Source organism: Gigantopelta aegis, chromosome 3 (assembly GCF_016097555.1).
Source record: "Gigantopelta aegis isolate Gae_Host chromosome 3, Gae_host_genome, whole genome shotgun sequence".
Taxonomy (NCBI): Eukaryota; Metazoa; Mollusca; class Gastropoda; order Neomphalida; family Peltospiridae; genus Gigantopelta; species Gigantopelta aegis.
The window spans coordinates 69,382,905-69,396,102 of NC_054701.1; the positions used below are offsets into that span (position 1 = coordinate 69,382,905).

A 13,198-nucleotide genomic window follows, 5' to 3' on the forward strand; every position below is an offset into this window, starting at 1 on the left:
GCCATCTGTTAGGGTAAACGTTAACATACTTATAATAGGAAATAAGAAACATTAAACATTTTTGGGCGAACTCCAATTCCCGCGAGTGGAGGTGGGGGGGGGGGGGGGGGGGGGGGGGTGGTGGTGGTGGTGCGTTCGCACACGTCGCACCCACCCTGGCTACGGGCTTGTTATTCAGTATAATTCATAATTTATTTAATATTTAACAAAAGGTACCACCCACAATAATTAGTATACATACATTCAATATTGTTACACTTGTAGTTTAATAAAGGGACATTTCTGAGTTTGCTGCAATTTTTAAGTTGTTATCGACTAACAAAGACTTTTTAACGATTGTAATTATATTTTTCTTCATAAAATATTAGTGGCTGTATATTAAAGGGACATTCCTGAGCTTGGTGGTGGTGCGTTCGCACACGTCGCACCCACCCTGGCTACGGGCTTGTTATTCAGTATAATTCATAATTTATTTAATATTTAACAAAAGGTACCACCCACAATAATTAGTATACATACATTCAATATTGTTACACTTGTAGTTTAATAAAGGGACATTTCTGAGTTTGCTGCAATTTTTAAGTTGTTATCGACTAACAAAGACTTTTTAACGATTGTAATTATATTTTTCTTCATAAAATATTAGTGGCTGTATATTAAAGGGACATTCCTGAGCTTGCTGCATTATAAGATGTTTCCGACTAATAAAATATTTCTACGATTAAATTTACATATTAAATATATTTTCTTGTTTAGAATATCAGTGTATGTATATTCAATTTGCTTCTGGTCGTCTTAATATTTGTAAGAAGTCCAAACTGGATTTTGTCTTCAAATAATTTCGTACATACGAAAAAACAATATTTTTGGAAATAAGACGAAATTTAACCTAGTACAAATATTAGAACGATCAGAAACACGTTTAATATACAGCCACTAATATTTTATGCAGAAAAATATATTTGATATGTAATTACAATCGTTAAAAAGTCTCTGTTAGTCGATAACATCTTAAAAAAGTGCAGCAAACTCAGGAATATCCCTTTAAATAAGAAGCTTTACTTGATTAAATCAATCCCAAATGTGTATAGAGTACAGTATGTGTTTCTAAATTAAGATTAACTGCACATAACTTTTACTATATAACTATATTATGTAATAGTGGAAATCTTGAAGATGAATAACATTTTGTATTATGTTGTTCTGCATTTAATGATATAAGAAAAATATATACAAAACGCTATTACTGGTTTAGATCTTCTATAATGTTTAAAATGATAGTTTCTTACTGTTCAAAGGTATACATGCTTTGTAATCTGGGAAAGTATTTGGTAAACGTCTTTAAGTACAAAAACATTTGTTATTGGATATATAATGAATATATCATGTTTTAATTAGTTATTTATATTGTCCACTAGCCAATCTTCTTTTGTCACCATTATTCGATGTATCTGGCATGTCCAAATTGATGCTCTTTGGTCTGAAATAATAATAATAATAATCATAATCATAAATAACAACAACAATAACAATAACAACAACAATAATAAAGATTGGTAATAACCACTGGTTTAATTATATTCGATGCATTTAATGCTACACTCATGCACACGTACACGCACATACATACGAACGTATACACACATTCGTAAATATATTATGCAACATACATAAATAGATAGATGCATAGATAAACAGATGTATAAATATATAGATTGGGTAGGAGGGCGAAGAGGAAGCGTTACAAAATAAGCGTCTTTGGTGGAGTTAGGGCGAAACTAGAGGCCAAACTATAGGCTGTAATTTACTACACAGTATCATGATGGAACCCGCCTCCAACGATTCTCCAAAATCAGCCTTAAAGGAACATTCCTGAGTTTGCTGCATAGTAAAATGTTTCCGACTAATAAAATATTTCTACGATTCAACTTACATATTAAATATATTTTCTTGTTTAGAATATCAGTGTCTTGTCGTCTTAATATTTGTAAGAAGCCCAAACTGGAACTTGCCTTCAAATAATTTTGTACGTACGAAAAAATTATATTTTAGGAAATAAAATGAAATTTAACCTGGTATAAATATTAGAACGATCAGAAACACATTCAATATTTGATGCAGAAAAATATATTTGATATGTAATTACAATCGTTAAAAATTGCAGCAAACTCGGGAATATCCCTTTAATGATAATATGCAACCACTGAAGTCCAATATTGTAAATTTATGTAAATCGGTAACATGCCATAGTATGAGTCCGCAGATCATAATTATTTGCGTGAATAAAGACACCAACCTGAAAATGACATATTATCGAACCCAAAAGGAGTTTTAACGGCTCTTTGGGGCGGTAAAAGGCCAATTTCCCTATCACTACTCACTTAACCATTAATAATGAAGTCCTACACAGGAGGACGACCCAGATAGTTAAAATATTTGCTCATGATAGCGTGGTTGGAGGTTTATTGGGTATACACCAGATAATAACACAGTAATGTACTATTTTTAAAATTACTTACACCATCATAAATTGATCCAAGGCAATGACAGGGTAATTAGCACAACGGCAACATTTGAAGAAAGAGCACGCCCTCTTGAAGCTAAATCGGTCTCAACTGAAAGAAAATATATGAATATTCACAGAAGGGGAAACAAAAGAGAGAAAAAACCCATACAAAATACATTTAAGAACTTAGACTGGTATATTTACTGCGAGATCCAGACACAACCAAGTGTCGCAATGCGCAATAGGGGCTGTTTAGAATTGAATTAATTTTATTTTATATGCCTACGACGCAAAAAACCAAAACAATAGTTTATTTCAACCAAGCATGCATACACCCCCACCCCAAACAAAAACAACAAAAAACCTAAACAAAAAACCCCAAAACAGTGGCTCGCTCAAGGATTTAGACAATGTGATAAAGTGGTCCACAATATGTATGCCCAAAATAATCATGTCCAAACAAAGCACAAACATGCTGATCTCAAGATATTTCACATAAAAAGACAACATTGAACAGTGACGCTTTAAACGAATTAGACTGAAATAGCTTGAAATGCATTTCTGAATATATATGCCGACACTTGTGGACTATTAAGTAAAAAAATGTCTTATTATAAAAATAACCTTTAAACATGTAAAACTTTTTATCTGAGACATTTTCCTTTTGCTTTCTAAATGTTGGAAAATCTCTTTTAAAGGGACATTCCTGAGTTTGCTGTATTGTAAGATATTTCAGACTAATAAAATATTTCTACGATTAAACTTACATATTAAATATATTTTCTTGTTTAGAATATCAGTGTCTGTATATTCAATTTGCTTCTGGTCGTCTTAATATTTGTAAGAAGTCCAAACTGGATTTTGTCTTCAAATAATTTCGTACGTACGAAAAAACCATATTTTAGGAAATAAGATGAAATGTAACCTAGTACAAATATTAGAACGATCAGAAACACGTTTAATATACAGCCACTAATATTTTATGCAGAAAAATATATTTGATATGTAATTACAATCGTTAAAAAGTCTGTTAGTCGATAACATCTTAAAAAGTGCAGCAAACTCAGGAATGTCCCTTTAAGGTTATCCAAAGACAGATAACTCCCACCGCATTCTCCCTCAGTTCAAATATCGTCCCAGTGGGCCTGGAATTGCAATGTTAACTTGTGTAGAGACATTTATATAGGGACCTCTAGCCTTAGATTAAAATGTGCTCAGGTGTCGTTAACTAGATATTCTTAAGGCGTGTTCGCAAATTACAATTATTATGTTGATATCCAGTGAAGTAGCGGTTTATAGTTACAGTTATTCAACTGACAATACATGCCAATAAAATCCAGTGAAGTAGCGGTTTATAGTTACAGTTATTCTGCTGAAAATACATGCCAATAAAATCCTTTTTTATTTTATTTTACTTACACATGGTTTGTGTATGACGTTGTGATTTCGAATGTGTGTTAACATTATAGTCATCCGAAACACACATGCCCCGCTCGTTACACCTCTTACAATGGGGGCACGGGAAGTTGCATACATGTCCAAAGTATCCATCGGCGCAGGACGCTAGGCAGTACCTCGTGAATCGGTCACATTTGTAGGAATGTTTGGGACACCGTCTGTTGCAGTACATGCCCCAGTACCCATCTTTACATCCATGTTCACACACATTAGGTTGTATGATACTATCTAGTGGATTGTTGCAGCGGATATCTTCTAACCTCAGCGCGAAACCCACTGACGCCACGGCGACCATCCAGAATGTGACTGTGTCCAGTATCATCATGATATCTCATCGGGTTTGATAGTCGGGAGGGCGACCTACATTCATAAAATAAAATGAAAATAGAAATGTACAAGTCTGAACAACAAAAAACCGTAATCCGCAATGAAGACCGTACCTCTGCACAACGCAAAGTCGAATGGCAATGTGAAAAATAATGGTCGATTGTATGAAACTATCCAGTGCCGCGTCTATATGAGGAAAGCCACTCCCGAGGAGAACCTTTACTACACAATACATCCTTCCTGCACCACGTAAAAGAGGACTGCCACTCCCAGACTAGTTTACTAAATCAAAACTAGCACCGGACAGATCTCACTGGAATATATATATATATATATATATATATTTATATATATATATATATATATAACTGTGATGGTATGCACTCATGAATCACCGTCAAAACAGAGATGAGATCTGGTGTTCGCGTGAATGCATGCGTGACATAGTGGCATAGGGACTGATTTGTCATGTGTTTTGTGTGCTTATTTATTTATTTATTTATGTTTTAATATTTTAGAACCCCAACATGTTTATATGCCTAACTGAAATTATTCCGCTTTAAAAAAATCTTATGTGAAGGTTAAAAATAACACAGTTTTATTATCGTCATTAACAACTGTTTGCTGACAGCGGAAAGGAATATTTGTTCAACGAAACCTCAGCACGTTTGTAACAAAGGCTATGTATTTATTTGAACATTTAAATAAAGAGAAAGAGAGGAAACGCACTGCTATCTCATAAGATTATCTTATCAATAAAGCAGCAAAATGTATTTTATATGCGCATTCCAATAGCCAGGATATAATACATGTTGGATGTTCCAGTCGTGGGACATTGGGACGGGGGAAAAAGCCAGTCCATAGAGGGCGACCGATCCCGTTACCCACGGAACCTCAGGCGACTACAAAGTATTATTTAGATAAGCTGAGAATACAATGTTCTATATAGAATACTAAACGAGCTCGCCTGTCATACCATTTTTATGAAATGAGTGAACAGTTTTGGTATCTGACGAGCAAAAGCGAGTCAGATACCAACACTGTTCACGAGTTTTATAAAAATGGTATGACAGGCAAGCTAGTTTAGTATTTTATTTATTACAAACCAACTGCAAACAAGCCGCAACGCATAAGTAAGTAGATTTCGAATCCGACTACACGTTATTTTTCTACGAATTGGATCAGCAAATGATCTACGTCACGCCAATGTTACACTAGTTAGATATTGAGTGATTGTTATGACATGAGCAATATCTTACACAGACGTGTAATAAATTTAGATAACCAGTTAATCGCACAATATCATATAAACGCTATGTAGGGACGCATATAGTAATGATAGGTGAGTGTGTTATTTCGATTTAAATTATTTTGTCCACCTGGAGTAGAAGGGGCTGGACGTAGCCCAGTGGTAAAGCGCTCGCTTGATGCGCGGTTGGTTTGGGATCGATCCCAGTCGATGGGCCCATTGGGGTATTTCTCGTTCCAGCTAGTGCACCACAACTGGTATATCAAAGGCCTTGCTATTAATGGAAAAATGTAGAGTTTCCTCTCTAAGACTATGTGTCAGAATTACCAAATGTTTGACATCCAGTAGCCGATGATTTAAGGGACATTCCTGAGTTTGCTACATTGTAAGATGTTTCCGACTAATAAAATATTTCTACGATTAAACTTACATATTGAATATATTTTCTTGTTTAGAATATATCAGTGTCTGTATATTCAATGTGTTTCTGGTTGTCTTAATATTTGTAAGAAGCCCAAACTGGATTTTGTCTTCAAATAATTTCGTACGTACGAAAAACATATTTTAGGAAATAAAATGAAATTTAACCTAGTACAAATATTAGAACGATCAGAAACACGTTTAATATACAGCCACTAATATTTTATGCAGAAAAATATATTGAATAATTAATTACAATCGTTAAAAAGTATCTGTTAGTCGATAACATCTTAAAAAATTGCAGGAAACTCAGGAATATCCCTTTAATACATCAAGGTGCTCTTGTGGTGTCTTTAAACAAACAAACTTTAACTGGTGAAGACTATATCACCGTCTTAGCTAATTATTTTAGGCCACGTACGCCGATACTTTCGTCAGATTAATGTTATAAGGACTCACCAAGAGTCAGTATCAGTATCTGGTAATTGCGAATTTTTCACTTCATTTCAACTTATTTTCGTGCTTATAATCCATTTAAGGTTCAAACACGTTGTCCTGGACACATACCTCAGCTATCTGGGCTGTCTATCCAGGACAGTGGGTTAGTGGTTAGTGAGCGAAAAGAGGGTGTAGTGGCCTTACACTTATAAATATTTTATTGTCCACGTGACACTAATAGTCTCCCGTAGATATCTGTCTCGTTTCGTTTCTCGAGAACGGTCGTTTTCCTAGAAATGCACTCGAATGTTGCACAAGCAATATCTTTGTTCGAAGTCCTTTTCATAATCACTGGCGCGTAAGGTTTTCGAGCCACGCGTTTGAAAGAGGTTGATTGTGTGATAAAAGTTTAATATGATTTCTCGGAATAACCGTCGCCGTCTTTGTCACTTAAAGGGACATTCCTGAGTTTGCTGTATTGTAAGATGTTTCCGACTAATAAAACATTTCTACGATTAAACTTACACATTAAATATATTTTATTGTTTAGAATATCAGTGTCTGTATATTCAATTTGCTTCTGGTCGTCTTAAAGGGACATTCCCGAGTTTGCTGCAATTTTAAGATATTATCGACTAACAGAGACTTTTTGACGACTGTAATTACATATCAAATATATTTTTCTGCATAAAATATTAGTGGCTGTATATTAAACATGTTTCTGATCCTTCTAATATTTGTACTAGGTTAAATTTAGTTTTATTCCTTAATTATGTTTTTTTTGTACATACGAAATTATTTGAAGAGAAAATCCAGTTTGGGCTTTTTACAAATATTAAGACGACCAGAAACACATTGAATATACAGAAACTGATATTCTAAACAAGAAAATATATTTAATATGTAAGTTAAATCGTGGAACTATTTTATTAGTCGGAAACATCTTACAATGCGGCAAACTCGGGAATGTCCCTTTAATATTTGTAAGAAGTCCAAACTGGATTTTGTCTTCAAATAATTTCGTACGTACGAAAAAACAATATTTTTGGAAATATGATGAAATTTAACCTAGTACAAATATTAGAACGATCAGAAACACGTTTAATATACAGCCACTAATATTTTATGCAGAAAAATATATTTGATATGTAATTACAATCGTTAAAAAGTCTCTGTTAGTCGATAACATCTTAAAAAGTGCAGCAAACTCAGGCATGTCCCTTTAACATAGAAGTGGCTATATACACGGCGGTCATAAAACACACTTAAACATTATGTTTTATTTATGATTATTTTGATATTTGCCAGTTACGATGGCTAAATGCTGTACTGAAAGACGGTATTTAGAAAGAAAAACAATCTAAGATGTGCAGGAAAATATTATGTAGGTAATAATGCAAACAATATACATTACCATCAATAACATATTTGCAATATCATAGATCGGACCAATAAGTACCTGTTGTGTTTGGTCTAACAGTCTTTGTTTAGTAGCAGGTAGGTGTTTATAATCATTATGTTGGTTGGTCCAAAAACTCTCCAAAACCTAACCTAGTCACTTCATACTTAACATAGTAAGCCCATTTTATTTTTCAAAATGAACTTCCAACAGAATCATATAGCTATAAGTAACAGTGTTTTTATTAGTCGGTTATCTATATTCAAAAATATGTATCAGTACTTTATCATATTTAATATTCTACTAACTCATAATGGAACTCGAAGAAGAGCAACATATAGCATCGACTTATTAGAAGATATAATTTACACCTAGTAATCGTTTACATAAATCGAGGTGAACTCATTTTATTGCCTTCCATTTATAAAGTCCCCAGACTTCAGAAGCACAACATAAAATAGTATATAACAAGTGAAATAATGACATTAATGTTTCGATATTTAAATGTGACAATTTTGTATTTGGACATAATGCAAAAGTAGCTTTTTCTACCTTGATTTGCTAAATGTTTTTCAGCGACTGTACATTTATTATTGAAGAACAAAATGGAACCCAAATTGCAAAATGTATCAACTACATTGTATTTCTAAAATGTCATCATTATAAAATAACTTTTCCATATTTTTAATTACCATACATTTTCTTATTTTCTTGCATATGAACGATTTCTGGTGGTTTTTTTTTTATCTTAAGAATACATTAAATATTGGTGTAATGACTATGATCACTACGCATTTTCCAATGGATTACAACTAATTTTTCGGGTAGAATGATGGAAATGCATGACAAAACGGTCTCGTGTTGTCCGGATATCTCTACCATTTTTGCCCGAATTTAAGGACTTGCTCCATCACTGGGGGGGGGGGGGGGGGGTGAGCAAGTGCCCCCCTGCCCCCGTCTCGTACGCTTATACACGAACCCCACCACAAACTTCGCTCGCCACCGTCTAGACCCCCCCTCCCCCCCCCACCACTACACTATTTCCTGCACATGGATTTACAGAACCCTAATGTAACAGTGCATAACAATCGAAAGACCGGTAGGCTACTGTTTACATTTACTAGTACCAGTATCGTTCCTGGTATAAACATAAATAAATTATAAATCATAAGTTAATACCTCTTCTCCAGAACAAACAGCAACTAATCCACTGAAACGTGAACACGAGAGAACACACAACAGCTATAAGTTACCCGTAATATAGTATTACGGGTAACCAATGAGAAGAGATTCTATTTTAGGAAGTGTCCCAGAAATGTAAACAGCATACCCGTAGCTACTTTAGTTTCAGTTTACACTAGTATGTCCAATCGGAATAGTAGTTACTCATGGGCGTACAAAGGATTTTTAAAAGGGGGGTTCCAATACATAGGATTTTGAAAAAGGGGGTTCCAAAATAGATTGCAGTGATATTGGGCATATATTTCTATGTTGAGTAAATATAATAATGTCAGATATCAATGTCAGATATAATAAATTATAAAAAGGCGATTTCGGGGGGGGGGGGGGGGGGGGAGGGGGGGTCTCCCATGTTACTGTACTTGCTGTTTGGGTATTTGTTTTGCAAAAGAAAACAGAAGGTAAGTTTTGAATTTACTAGTAGTGTACAGATATTTGTTTAGTAGGCCTACTGATACAGTAATCTATATAATTAGATGGCGTACAATAAGACTTGTAGAACCATACACAGACACTAAAAGTACTAATCAAAATTAAACCCATGTGATGTTCCAGTCTTATATATTAATTACGAAAATCCCTGGGATAAAAACCATAAAAATGTGTCAGTATTATCATGACCTGTTACAGTATTCAAACAACTGGTACAAAAAATGACAATAAATGACCTGTTATAGATAGAAATATGAGATACATTTACAATTTCACTGTAAAACATATGTAATTTGAAACAGACTATAACACCCAGGTAGATACAGATTACACCGGATAGTACCCAACCTAAGCAGTGTGGTGGTTTCAGGTGTAATCAGTATTAACCTGGGTGTTATAGTCTGTTTCAAATTATATGTTTTGCAGTGAAATTGTAAATATATCTCATATTTCTATCTATAACAGGTCATTTATTGCTGTTAACGCCAAAATAATATTGATTAACGACTGCACTGAACAAAAGAAAGGCATGTTACGGAAAGAAAAATGTTGTTTATAATCTGTTCTAAATGCTTATTTGGGGCGGGACCTAGCCCAGTGGTAAAGCGCTCGCTTGATGCACGGTCAGTCTAGGATCGATCCGTGTCGGTGGACCCATTTCTTGTTCCAGCCAGTGCACCGCGACTAGTATATCAAAGGCTGTGGTATGTGCTATCCTATCTGTGGGATGATTCTTTGCTACTAATGGAAAAATGTAGCGGGTTTTCTCTCTATGACTGTCAAAATTACCATATACTTTACATCCAAAAGCTGATGATTAATAAATCAATGTGCTCTAGTGGTGTCGTTAAAAAAACTTTAAACTTTTAAATGCTTATTTGTCTAAAATATACCGGATATTATAGCTTTCAAGGAGCAATGAAAATAATATGAGTGTGTGTGTGCGCGTGCGTGTGCGCGTGCGTGCGTGTGTGTTTGTGTGTGTGTGTGTGTCTGTGTCTCTGTGTGTGTGTGTGTGTGTGTGTATCAAAGTATGTGATATTTGTCAGATCACATACTTTAAGAATTTGATAACTGCAAATTAGATGTAAATTAATCGAGGTCACGGCACTAGGTTTATTGACATTCAAGCAAACGTACTAGGGTGACACTCCATAATTGACGTATGCATTCTAGCGGCTTGCATAATACAATTTTTATTCATAATATATATATATACAATAATATATATATATATATATATATATATATATATATATATATATATATATATATATATATATATATATTATATATATATATATAATTATTAATTTTTTTTTTTTTTGAGAGAGAGAGAGAGAGAGAGAGAGAGAGAGCAAAACATATTTTTATGAAAGAAGAACCGAGATATAATCATGTGGTTTGAGTAGTAGGAAATACGCTGACTGTTACATAGTACGACGTATAAATACAAGTGAAAGTCAACATTTATGTATCGCCAAACCCGGGACATAGCTAAATATGCACACGCAAACACATGTACATAACCAGATACACATACAGGTACGCATGAGAACACACAAACATACATGCATCGATCTGAGGCAGGACGTAGCCCAGTGGTAAATAGCTCGACTGATGCGCGGTCTGTCTAGGATCAATCCCCGTCGGTGGACCCATTGCACTATTTATCGATTCAGCCAGTGCGCCACGAGTGGTATATCAAAAGTTTATTTTGTTAACGACACCACTCGAGCACATCGATTATTGGATGTCAAACATATGGTCATTTTGACAGTCATAAAGAGGAAACCCGCTACATTTTTCCATTAGTAGCAAGGTATCTTTTATATGCCTCATCCCAAAGACAGGATAGCACATACCACGACCTTTGACGAGGGGTATATCAAAGACCGTGGTATGTGTTATCTAGTTTGTGAGTGCATACAAACGACCCCTTGCTACTAATGGAAACAAATGTAGCGGGTTTTCTCTCTAAAACTCTAGCTGGTGATTAATAAATCAATGAATCAATGTGTTCTAGTGGTATCGTTAAAATCAAATAAACTTTAAACCGTCCATCGATCCATCCATACATACCTACGTACCAATCCACTACCTACCTGCCTACCTCCATTCATGCATACATGTACATATATACATAGATAGTAGATACACGCACACACATATACATGTACACACAAAGTATATACATATTTCCACAGCATATTGCATAATATTTCCTACGATATGCCATCCATGAATCACTGGTTGTAGTAGGAAAACTCAATAGCTTCACCGGATTAAAACCGACCGAAAATCCCACTCGTTTCAAAAGGTTCACATGCATTTAAATGGTGGAACCAGAGCCCGACGACTGGTATATCAAATGATTTTGTATGTCCCGTCCTCTCTGTGGGAAAGTGCATATAAAACACCCTTTGCTACTAAAGGGAAAAAATGTGACAGGCTTCCTCTCAGAATTACCAATTGTGTGACATCCAATAGCGGATGATTAATTAATTAATCTGGTCTAGAGGTATCGTTAAAGAAAAACAAAATTGAACGATTTAAGCAAATGTAACAAAGTATATGGCATATCTTGGCAAAAAATGCAATTGGGACATTTTGGGCCGAGCACTGCCCATGATGTTTTTGGCATCTTGGGCTTCAACATGAGGCTCCTATATTGGAGTTTAAACACTGCCAGTTCATAATGTCTGTCTGTCTCGGTGTCTCTGTGTCTGTCTGTCTGTCTGTCTCTCTCTCTCCAACCTGAACCGGTCTCTTTGTTGCAGTAGCCACACCATTCGAACTGATCAGCAAGCAAATACTTAGCTCGAGTGTCGTCTAGCCTTCCCCAGCTGGAAGGGCTAGAGGACACTCGAGCCAGCATACACAGAGTAAGTATCACAGTACCAGATCCAACGTAGAATCGGCTACCATCCAATGTTAGAAAGCACAATCGAAATTGAGTTACTGAAAGGCCTGTAAAAAAAGCTTTAGTCGGAAAATACGGTAATATTTGTTTTAAATCTGGTTTTGGAGCAGATGTAAGAAATATAATGCAACTCGTTGTTGAAAAACGTATCCAACTCGCTTTCGTTCAATAGACCAGCCTCGGTGGCGTCGTGGCAGGCCATCGGTCTACAGGCTGGTAGGTACTGGGTTCGGATTCCAGTCGAGGCATGGGATTTTTAATCCAGATACCGACTTCAACCCCTGAGTGAGTGCTCCGCAAGGCTCAATGGGTAGGTGTAAACCACTTGCACCGACCAGTGATCCATAACTGGTTCAACAAAGGCCATGGTTTGTGCTATCCTGTCTGTGGGAAGCGCAAATAAAAGATCCCTTGCTGCTAATTGGAAGAGTAGCCCATGTAGTGGCGACAGCGGGTTTCCTCTCAAAAATCTGTGTGGTCCTTAACCATATGTCTGACGCCATATAACCGTAAATAAAATGTGTTGAGTGCGTCGTTAAATAAAACATTTCTTTCTTTCGTTCAATAGATTCGTTTTGAAACAACTTAAAATAAATGTAAATGGCCACCACTCACGTAGTATATTATCCATTTAATTATAGTTTATTTATTTAGAATGCGAGAAAAGGTGTCAGAGGCGTTACAATTTATGAATGATAATATTAAGTGGTATATATTGGAATAATATGTGAAATTTGCAAGGTGATGGGAGAGGTGAAATTGAACAGTATTTAATACATGTACATAACTTTGGAAATGTAATGCTTA

The 13,198-nt window shown here is 35.3% G+C and overlaps 1 long non-coding RNA gene across 2 annotated transcripts; it reads right to left on the reverse strand.

The window, feature by feature from the left end:
- Nucleotides 1-1,039: 1,039 nt before the first annotated feature.
- LOC121392054 lies at nt 1,040-9,040 on the reverse strand. 2 transcript variants are annotated; one of them, XR_005960408.1, is made up of 4 exons: nt 8,977-9,040; nt 3,926-4,324; nt 2,520-2,615; nt 1,040-1,480 (listed from the first exon to the last, which is right to left on the reverse strand). It is a non-coding gene; the product is annotated as an uncharacterized LOC121392054 (long non-coding RNA). The 2 variants fall into 2 exon arrangements; XR_005960409.1 differs by lacking the exon at nt 8,977-9,040 and adding an exon at nt 6,420-6,530.
- Nucleotides 9,041-13,198: the final 4,158 nt, after the last annotated feature.